This window comes from Elephantulus edwardii, unplaced genomic scaffold, assembly GCF_000299155.1.
Source record: "Elephantulus edwardii isolate Elephantulus edwardi_28Jun2011 unplaced genomic scaffold, EleEdw1.0 scaffold00366, whole genome shotgun sequence".
NCBI lineage: Eukaryota > Metazoa > Chordata > Mammalia > Macroscelidea > Macroscelididae > Elephantulus > Elephantulus edwardii.
In genome coordinates, this window is record NW_006400116.1 from 1,157,813 (window position 1) to 1,169,173 (window position 11,361).

An 11,361-nucleotide genomic window follows, 5' to 3' on the forward strand; every position below is an offset into this window, starting at 1 on the left:
TTTGCTCCTCTCCTTGAAAAGCAAAAGAAAAACTCCCTCATTGGTACACAATCCCCCCTGCCCCTCCCCAAACCCCACTCCCTGCCCCCAAATATAATTCACTCTGCAACCCTCATTGCATACTCCTACGATAAAATTAATGCCCTAAAATATAATACTTTTAGACTATTCTCTCCCCCATAGACTTCAATGCCATTCTTTAATGGCAGACAGGTTGAGAAACGTTCTTACATTTTTAAAGAGTTGGTGCTGTTTTTGTTTGTTTGTTTGTTTGTTGTTAAAGAAGAAAATAGAATGAAAAAGTAATTACAGACTTTCTGTGATGTGCAAGATTAAATACTTTCTGGTTCTTAAAGGATGCTTTTTCACTTGTGGTACAAAGAAATTAAAATTCATTATCTATAGCTACCTACAAAATATATTTTAACAGTCAGCATATACTGCTGTTGTTGTGTATTGGCAAGTTGGAACCAACCCATAGCAGATTACCTATCCTTCTCACACAGAGCATCTGGTGGCCTCAAATCGTGTACCTTAGAGATTGCAGCACAATTTCTTGCCTTTAGGCCATCTGAACAAAAAAAACGCCCAACCAATCAACCAACCAACCAACCCACAAAACAAGAAAATGATGATACCCCACACAAAAAAAGCAAAAATTCTCCTCTAAAAAAGTTTCAAAGTCTGATTTGGTTATGCCTTGTTATGTAGTAAGAATATAAAAAAAAACCCAAAGCAATTGCCATAAATCAAGAAAAAGGTTACTTTTAAGTGGAAGAAGAGGGATATGAGAAGAGGGATTATGATAGAGAAGGGATGTGTGGAGAGTGAGCTTCAGGGATAATGACAAGTCTCTATTCTTCCTCTCTGTGACCATTACCTAAAAGTTACATTAAAGAAACAAACAAACAAAAAATGTTAAGGTACAGATTTACAGTTTTGTTTATGTGTTCTCTTTTGCAATAAATTGGTTTAAAATGTGAATTTTGTAAAAACTAAAAACCAAGACAGTCAGGCAGGGAGGAGCAATGGAAAAGAAAGAGGAATGAATAAGTAAAGAAGCTCTGTATATATAAATTTTGACCACAAGGCAAAATTGAAGGTTTTTTAATAGAAAAATTAAAATCTCATGTAATACACTGCATGTTTCCAAATCAGGAAAGGAGTGTGTCAGGGATGCATCCTGTTTCCATACTTTTTCAATCTATATGCAGAGCAGATCATTCAAGAGGCTGGGCTTTATGAGGAGGAATGTGGCATCAGGATTGGAGGAAGATTCATCAAAACAACCTGCATTATGCAGACAACACAACTTTGCTTGCTGAAACTGAAGAGAACCTGATGTGCTTGCTGCAGAAGTAATCTTCAATATGGATTGAAGGGTTTTTTGTCTAGAATTTTTTGCCTAAAAATTATTTGTCTAGAATCAAAGATTTTCACTACTGGGCCTATTGGTAGCACCATAATGGATGGAGAAGAGATTAAGGTTGTTAACAATTACAGACAAATTGCACTGGAAAAATCTGCTATCAGGGACCTTTCCAGAGTACTAAGAAGCACCAATGTCAGTCTAGAGACTAAGGTGCACCTGATACAGACCATGATCTTCACAATTATTTGCTATGCATTTGAGAGCTGGACATTGACAGAGGATTAGAGAAGAATTGATGTATTTGAGTTGTGGTCCTGGAGAAGAGTCTTGAACATACATACCATGGACTGCTGAGAAAATAATTAGGTCTGTCTTGAAAAGGATAAAGCCAAGTTTCTCCTTGGAGGCAAGGATTTTGAAGCTCTGTCTCAAATACTTTGGGTTCATGGCCATGAGGGACTGGTTCTTGGAAAAGGACACTATGCTTGAAAGGGTGGAGGGACAGCACAGGAAAGGAATACCTTGGATGAGATAGATTGATATAGTAACTGGGTCAATGGAATTAGGTGTGTCAGAGTCAGTGAGACTATCTCAGATTAGGGTAGGGTTCAGAGCTATAGGCTTACTATGAATTACGAGTGACTTAATAGCATATAACAACAACAGTTTCTTTTGTAAATATATCTAAATGGATATATATCTTAATGCCATTTTCTGTGTGAGTGCTTACTCAAGGTAGTACTTCCAACATTATTTTACTTTTATCTCCACTTTCTCCTTGTGATGTTAAGCAGAGAACTTCGTGTTCACTGGACCAGACTCTCTAACAATAGCCGTCAAGTACAAACTATTCCATCTTTATCAAAAGCCACTGAATAAAGTCTATCTCTATATGCTTATTCACCTATCATGACTTTGGTCTAAGAAATTCTCTCCAAATGCAGCTTTAAAATACATAAATATCTTTCAGCAGGATTTTGTTCCACTTTAATAGGCCCTAAAGTTGTGTATTACAGATTTTTCTTCTCTGATTCCATGGAAAATTAACAGAATGATGCTGAACCTGTACCTTACAATGTGATGTGGTTTGGATTTAGCCAGGTCACAATTTTGAAGTCCTGGTGTGGATTTCATGTCTTGTTGCTTGTCCTATGTGCTAACTTTCTGCTTGGTAAAATTGCAAATTCCCAATGAAAGTATTCTATAATTGATTAGATCTGGGCCGCTTGGCAATTTCCTTATAATCTTTTTTACTGTACTTCCCATAAAAGTGACAAGCTTAGTATAAATCCTAGTATCAATCAATTCCAGTAAGTGCTAATCTCTTCATGGCACTGAAGATGAAAATGTCAAATAGCACCTGCTCGATGTTACATTCCTACTCTAAATTATCAAAACTTAAAGTAACATAAAATTGCTTTGATTTCCCTTCTTTTGAAAATACTAACCTTCAGATAATTTTCTGTTCAGTTATTTCTTTTTCTCTTTTTTACTTACAGTCTGATTGCAGGAGATTGATGAGCTGAATTTGGAATGGTAAATACGTTGATGTCTCTTGGCAAAAGACACTGAGCATGCCCCTGTACTAGGGTACAATAGTGGATGAGAATTTCTAGCCCTTGACTTCCCATCTTTAAACTACTGTCAAAGTTTTAATAAAAACATTGTCATAGGGGATTGGCAGTCTAAACTCTTGAATATTTCACATTCAAGATAAAGGTTTTTCCTTGTATGACTTGCCTTTCAAGTGAATCTGAAAGAATTGGGAAATAATGTGAATTTTACATTTGTCTTGCTAAATTTCCATTCCATTTGTTTTACCCAATAAGAAAATGAAACTTTGGGAAATTGAGTGACAAATTCATGGCTACAGATTTAAAGGCAAAATTAAAGATCTCAAATTGTTTAAAATACTTCTCTTTGTGTAATGAGTGAGAGCGATAACATTCACATTAGGTTCATGAAATGCAAAAGTCTGGGTTTTGTAGGTATGCATTTAGAAAAACCATTTATTTATAAGGAAATAAAATCTTTCTATGTGGTAAAAAAATGGAATAATACAATGAAGACAATACAATAAGTGTAGCAGATAAGGTGTAGAATTAATTTAACTAGCCTCATATTGCTTTCTAAGTAAAATTTTCATACATTCGGTATGATTTCCTTGGATCTTACAGAATGTTGTTGTGAGTTATTACTAAGTTGATTCCATCTCATGCTATCCATGTGTACACAGTAGAAGTGCTTTATAGAATTGTAAAAGCTATGATCTTTCAAGGGTATATTATCAGGCCTATCTTTTAATCCAGCCATAATTTTGTTGTTGTTATGTGCCATCAAGTCACCTGTGACTTATAGTAATCCTGTATACAACAGACTCAAACTCTGCTCTATCCTGCGCCAATATCAGTGTCTCTGACACATCTACTCCCATTACCCCAGTCACTGAATCAATCCATCTCATAGAGTGTCTTCCTCTCCTGCACTGTCCCTCCACCCTCTGGATGTCCTTCTCCAAGGACTGGTCCCTCCTTGCAACATGTCCAAAGTATGTCAGACAAAGCTTCAGAATCCTTGCCTCCAAGGAGCAGCGTGGTTTAACCCTCTCCAGAACTAACCTGTTCAGTTTCTTAGAAGTCCATGGTATGTATAATACTCTTCTCCAAAACCACAGCTCAAAGGTTTCCGTTCTCCTATCATCCCTAGATATTGTCCTGTTCTCTGATATACAGTAAGTGATTGCAAAGACCATGGCCTGTATCAGGTGGAGCTTAGTCTCCAGAATGACATCGTTGCTCTTCAGTACTTTGGAGAGGTCTCTAACAGCAGACTTTCTCATCGCAATATGTCTTTTAATTTTCTGGCTACTGGTGCCAAGAGTGTTGATTGTGGGACCAAGCAAACTCAAGCTGTTAACAATCTCAATCTCTTCACCATGTTTTGTGATGCTGCCAATCAGTCCAGTGGTAAAAATTTGTTTTCTTGATATTGAGCCTCAATCTATATTGAAGGCTTCAGTCTTTGACCTTCTGCATCAAATGTGTCAGCAAACAGGGTTGTGTCACCTGCATAACACAGATTGCTGATGAATCTTCAAGAATCCCAGAACACTTGATCATGCTAATGTGAAACCTATATTTGGACCAGGAGGCAATCATCAGAACAGAGCAAGAAAATACTGCATAGTTCAAAATTGGAAAGGATGTATGCCAAGGATGTGTCCTATCTCCATACATTTTCAATTTATATTATCCGGGAGGCTGGGCTCTATCAGGAGAAATGTGGCATCAGGGTTGGAGGAAGATTCATCAACAATCTACATTATGAAAATAGCATAACACTGCTTGCTGAAACTGACAAGGAAACCCATCCATCATAGAAGATTTTAATAACAACTTGTTTTTATCTTTTTTTCCCAATTTTACACTGATTTACCTACAAAGTTTTTATGTACTGCCCCTCACATCAGATCATCCCCATCTCGCCGCACCCTCCTCCACCCATCAATCAAACCATGTGACCCATGATAACCCACTCCTCATTCCCCCTTAGATTTTCATAGAAGTTTTACTAATTATCAATGTCTACAATAATGGGCTTGTACAGTATTTATCCTTATGGAACTGAGTTAATTCACTTAGAATAATACTCTCCAGTCCCTCCCAAGTTAAGGAGCAATTTACAAAATCATTGCTCTTGTGTGCTGTATAGTATTTCATTGTGACAATGTATCATAATGTCTCGATCCATTCTATTGTGATTGGACATTTGGACTGTTTCCATATTCTCATGATGATGAATAATGATGCTATGAACACTGGTGTACAAGTATCCATTTATGCCTCATTTCTCATTTTCTTGGGGTATATTCCTAGCAGTGGAATTTCTACTCTCAGCTTTTTTGAGGAAACGCCAGTCCGTCTTCTAGAGTGATTGCACCATTTTATAATTCCACCAACAGTGTATAAGAGTTCTTATCTTGCCACATCCTCTCCAACGTTTATTACTTTTTGTCTCGTTAAACTTGCCACTGCTATTGCAGTGAGATGGTATCTCATTGTGGGTTTGACTTGCATCTAACAATTTTCAAAAAGCTGAAACAGGATCCACATCTTACATCATAAACAAAAATCAACTCAAGGTAGATCAGAGACCTGTGACTAAGGCCTAAAACCATGAATTTCATCAGAGACAAACTGAGATCAAGCTTAGATGGCCTAGTCTATGGTATAAAGAGACTGCCAAATACAGCCGGAAATGCTCAGTCTGGAGAGGATAAAATAGAAGAATGAGACCTTCTTAAGATTAAATCCCTATGTGTATCAAAAACTTTTCCTAACATAGTGAAAAGAAAATCCACTGACTTGAAAAAAAAAATTAAATAAACCAAACATGAAAAAAACCCAGCATTTTGCAATACTATTTCAGACAAGTATCTCATATCAAAAGACTCCTACAGGGCCTCCAAAAGAAAAAGATTGAACACACAATTACAAAATGGGCAAAATACATGGAAAAACTTTTCACAGAGGAAGATATTTGGGTGGCCAAAAGATACATGAAGAAATGCTAAAAATCACTGGCAATAACAATTTGCTCTTGAAACAGGTAGCCCAACAGAAATGGAGGGGAAAATCCAACAGAGAAAAAAGATCTCAAAGTAGCTTCCCATCATTAAATAATGGAGGATTAAAGGGGTTCCTAAGAATTGACAATATTCTCTAACCTTTATTTAGCTAATAAAGTAGTTAAAGTAATTTAAAATTAACTAAAAGCAGTAACCCGAAGTGTAAGGCATAATATCTGTTTTTCCTTAAGCTGTTCAAAAGTGACAAGTGAAGATGACTTTAGGGGCCAGAAAGTGACAGAATTAAGCAACATAGATGGGGTTCTGTGTCAAATTATAGAAGTGTTTTCCTAAGGAAATAATGTAGGTCCAGTTTTAGCAAGCTTCTAGTATGACATAATACAAACATCATGCCATCAACTCTTCTAATTTTTACAGAGATACCATAAATCCAAAAATCTACTGAATCCTTCCATGTGATATGGGGAGTCTCTCTCTCTCTGTATGTGTGTAAATGGCTGCATGTGAAAAATTACATAAGTGGTTGTATCCTTTATGACACGTTAGGTGAATGTCCTCAAGTGAACTAAATGGTTTGTGCCAAGTTAGCCTAAGGAGAGCTCTATTAACCAAATGTGAGATCTGGTGGCATATTATACTTGCATATCAACTCAAAGGTAGGCAGATTGGATTTAGTAACTGCTACTTCTCAAGATAAGGATGAACAATCTTCTCCCATGCCATTTACAGTCTTTAAAAACCTTTTGGAGGATCAGTTATAAATTAGTTCTGGCCCAGTGGCACACAATGACAACAATATTAGCCTTAGGGTTCTAATTTACCCAGGGATTCCACCAAGGATAGATCTGGAAATCTGTGTCTGTAAAGATAATAAGCAAGAATATTGCTGGTGCAATTCTATTTTGTAATATAAAGAATAATTATGAATCAAAATCAATTTGAGTCACAAAGTTTGTTGTGTTTGAGGTTTTGTTTCTTTATCTGTTGAGTGTCTTCTTCAATTTGAGGGTCCAATGACTCATAGGAACTTTAAGAACAACTGATCTGAGCCCTGTCCTATCCTGTGTCGTCCTCATCTTTTCTGACTTACTCAAGCCCATTGTAGAATTCACTAAGTCAGTCCTTCCAGTTGAGGTCTTAGTGTCGTTCATCAATCCTCCAGTGATAAAAGCATGATGTCCCTTTCCAAGGGATGGCCTCTTCTAACAGGTCCAAAACATGAGATGAAGCTTTATAATCTTTGCTCATAAGAAACACTCTGGCTGTATTTTTTTCCCATTTGTTCTTTTGGCAGTCCATGGGATATTCAATGTTCTTTTGTAACACAAGTCAAAAATACCAATTTTCTTCGGTCATCCTTACTCACTATCTAGCTCTCCGATACATAGCAAGTGGTTAAAAAAAAACCTAGGGCCTACATCAAGTACACCCTAGTCCTCAACTGATATCATTGCTCCTCAGTAATTTGTAGAGGTCTCTGACTTCAGACTTTCCCAGTGCAATACAGCTCCTGATTTCCTCACTGATGGTACCAAGTATGTTGATTGTGCATCCAAGTAGGATGAACTCTTTAAAATCCTTTCTCCTGTTGGTCTAGTGGTGAGAAATTTTTAAATTTAAGTAGTATTTCTTAATAAGGTAGATAACATGTTTCTCTGACATCATTTCAGCCACTGCAGCTAAAGGCAAACAACCGACTGGGTGGGTAAAAGATTGACTTTATGTATATACACTTCAGTGCAATTAGAAAATAGTGTAGATTTCAGAATTTAAATAGGTGAAGTGACTTTCTATTTGAACATGGGAACAGAAAATTCCTCTAAAATCTTCTGAAGCTTGAATATAAATTTGATTGCTCTTGTCTTAGATCACTCTAGTTTTCATAATTCAGACAAGACAAGCTTAGTACAGATGCAAAATTCAGCCTTTGAGGGAAGACATACCAGCTCACATTGTCTTATCGACCAGGAGGATGTTGGTAGCAATCACAGTGCGGGAGTGAAGTAACTGTTTCTTTACACAGTAGTTATCCCATACGCCTGCGTCTGCTGCTACCATGGGCTCACCTGTGTTCAAGTCAACACCCACAAGTTGACTGGATTCTGAATGTTCTGCTTGAATTTTTGTTTCCGGAAGGTCAAAACCAGAATTCTGAGCAAGAACCTTGGGAATAATGAGCAGTGCGTCAGCAAATGCCTGGACGCTAAGCTGGGCCCTGCCCTTGACAGTGGGCTTATGCTTCATCAGAGCTCCTGCCATTGCCACTTTCCCGGCAACAGTCCCTGGGACCACACAGCCATCATCGATGGCGTTCTTGACAGCCCTCAAGCTCCTTCTCTGATGGCATCTTTAATCTGAGTGAGCGTGTGTTTATTTGGTCCTTTGATCAATAGTGTGATGGAGCGAGAGTTGTATTTCTTGGTGAAGGTGAGCTGCTCCTCGCCCACGGTGTACTCATCATAGACGAGGCCCACGTGCCCCAGGCATTCTGAATTCAGGTCATCTAAAGAATTGAGAGCCACCCCACCACAGGCAAAAGTCAGCCTCTCAATATTCCTCCGCTTATCTCTACACAGAGCTACTATGCCTTCTTTTGCAAGAGCATCTAAGGAAACGGGATCAATTTCCCTTTTGATTAATAACAACAAATCCTTTATTTGAATTACCATAGATTTTCTTTTTTCAGGTATATGACTTTTTAAACTCTATCTTCAGTGAATTTTCTTTCCACTTTTACAAGTTTCTCTCGCTCTTTTGTGCTTTGTTGAAGAAGCCAGAGTTCACTTCCGTTTTTTCATATTCCAATGACACATTGCAGGTGAGGATGTATGCCTCTTCTACTCTCTTCTTTGTATCAGGATGCCGTGTGCCATGGTCTAAAACAGTCCCTTGGATTAAGCTTGTATCAGTTTCAGATTTATGTTTCATATCCACGATTTCAACCATGAAAAGGTCAATAGGTTCATCTTGATCCTTAATGGACAAAATGGAGTCAACAACAGCCTCTGATGTTGATATGTAAACCATATTGAAGGCTGCAGTCTTTGATCTTCTGAAGTAAGCGTTTCATATACACTTCACTTTCAACAAGCAAAGTTGTATTATCTACATAACACAGCTTGTTGATGAGTTTTCCTTTAATCCTGATGTCAAGTTCTTCACAGAGGTCAACTTCTTACATTATTTTCTCAGCATAGTAGACATGGACATATATTCACCTTTCTTGATTTTAAATCATGATGTTTCTCTTTGCTCTGTTCAGACAGCAACCTCTTAATCTACGTATAGATGTCACATGAGCAGAATCAAGTATTCTGGAATTCCCATTCTTGTCAATGTTGACTATAATTTGTTATGAACCACACAGTCAAATATCTTGACATAGTCAGTAAAGCAAAAGTAGACCTTTTTTTAAAAAATGATATCCTTTGCTTTCATCCAGGTCTGTCTAGCAGGAGCATTTATATCCCTGATGATATAGACTCTTCTAAACCCAATCTTCATTTATGGAAGTTCTCTGTCAATGTTCTAGCTATTTTTGGATGGTCTTCAGAATTATCTTGTTTACATGCAATGTTGTCCAATAATTTCCACATTCTGTTTGATTAACTTTCTTGGTATTAGAAACAAATATAAATATCTTCCAGTCTTTGGCCAGGTAGATATCTCCAAATTTCCTGGCACAGACTGGTAAATATGTCCGAAGCTGCATCTGATATGTGAAACATGTCAAGTAGTATACTATTAAATCATGAGGAATTCTTTTTTGTAATGCTTTCAGTGGAGCTTAAAATTCTTCTTTCACTAACTTTTTGTATTCCAGTCACCAATTACTATTGACATCAACTTGATTACATGTTTAATCAATTTTGGACTTTGAAATTTGGTAAAAATCTTCAATTTCCTCTTCTTTGGCTTTAGTTCCACCACCTCCCTAGGCCTCCATCGTGTCATGTAACCAGGGGTCCCAGATGGGCCTTACACTATATTTGTATGTCTGATTTGTTGTTAGAGATATAACACTTATCTGCCAGTGTGTTCTGTTGGGGGAATGATGTACCAAAAAGAATTACCTGTCAGGAAGAACTGTTTCAGGAAGTAGCACATAATCAAAATCAAAGACAGAATTTCAAGCTGCTCTGAAGAAAAGAAACTGGCAGATAATAAGGCCCCAGGAATTGATAGGATCTCAAACGGCATATTTTAACAAACAGATGCACCCTGAATGTGCCCACCAGTATGTGCCAAGAAATCTGGAGGACAGCTACCCGGCCCACTGAGTGGAAGAGATACATGTTCACTCCCATTCTTAAAAAAAGTGATCTAGTAGATTGTGGAATTTATCAAACAAAATCACTAACATGACATGTAAGCAAAATCCAAAAATTATTAGAACAGCACATCAACAAAGGATTGACAGAAATATAAGCAGGTTTTAGAAGAAATTGTGAAACTAAAGATATTATTGTCAGAGTCAGATGAATCTTGACTGAAGGCAGAGAGCACAGGAAGAATAACTATTTGTGTTTTCTTGACTATTGAAAGACATTTGACTATGTCGTTCACAACAAACTATGGTTAACATTGCGGTTAATATTGCGGCTAAAATTGAGAAGAAGGGAAATCCTAGAATATCTGGTCTTGTTCATGAAAAAAACTCAACCTAGACCAGGAAATTTTTTTGTCCAAATAAAGCAAAGAACACTGCAGAGGTGAAAATCAACAAAGAAGCATCTCTTCATGTGTCTGTTGGTCATCTGAATATCTTCCTCTGTGAAAAGGATTTCCATCTCTTTTCCGCTTTTGTAATTTGGCTATCATCTTTTACTTGTGGAGGCCCTGTAGGATTCTGTGGACTTTAACTAGGAGACCCTTGTCTGAGATGGTAGAATTGTCATTTTGCTATATTGAGTCTACCTATCCATGAACAAGGATTATTTTTGCATTTATTTAGATCTCTTATTGTTTGTTGCAGTAGCATTTTGTAGTTTTCTTTATAAAGGTCTTTTTTGGGTATGGTTTTAAAATCCCCTTAGTGGTTGGGAAAGGGACTGCAGCACTTGGGTCAAATTGATTAATTTTCAAATGGATATACCTTAAATGACACAACAATTTTTTTTGTCTATTTGCGGATCTGAATAACTTGGTACTGCTGTGATGGTTCACGCTGTCCCATAGTCTTGTCAAATAGCATAATGGTTACCCATTATGTACAGTGTTTGGATGAGCTTCCAGATTGATTTATGCTGGGAAGCAGTAGTGGCATCCACTTCTAAACTAGATGCTTCTGGAAACTCTACAAAGTCTATAAACTCTGTAAATGTACAGAAATGATGTTAGTTATAGAATAGAGTTCTGGTCTTTTGTGCAAAACTTACAGTCATATTCGACTTGATGACAC

The 11,361-nt window shown here is 37.2% G+C and overlaps 1 pseudogene; it reads right to left on the reverse strand.

The window, feature by feature from the left end:
• Positions 1 to 7,880: 7,880 nt before the first annotated feature.
• LOC102875656 lies at positions 7,881 to 8,987 on the reverse strand (annotated as a pseudogene).
• Between the last annotated feature and the right edge of the window lie 2,374 nt (positions 8,988 to 11,361).